Source organism: Bison bison, unplaced genomic scaffold (assembly GCF_000754665.1).
Source record: "Bison bison bison isolate TAMUID 2011002044 unplaced genomic scaffold, Bison_UMD1.0 scf7180017864034, whole genome shotgun sequence".
Taxonomy (NCBI): Eukaryota; Metazoa; Chordata; class Mammalia; order Artiodactyla; family Bovidae; genus Bison; species Bison bison.
Window position 1 is genome coordinate 6,471,639 of NW_011494606.1, and position 257 is coordinate 6,471,895.

Sequence of the window (257 nt, forward strand, 5' to 3'; positions counted from 1 at the left end):
GCATCTTCAGTTCAGTTCTGTTCAGTCACGTCTGACTCTTTGCGACCCCATGAATCGCACCATGCCAGGCCTCCCTGTCCATCACCAACTCCCGGAGTTCACTCAGACTCACGTCCATCGAGTCAGTGATGCCATCCAGCCATCTCATCCTCTGTCGTCCCCTTCTCCTCCTGCCCCCAATCCCTCCCAACATCAGAGTCTTTTCCAATGAGTCAACTCTTCACATGAGGTGGCCAAAGTACTGGAGTTTCAGCTTT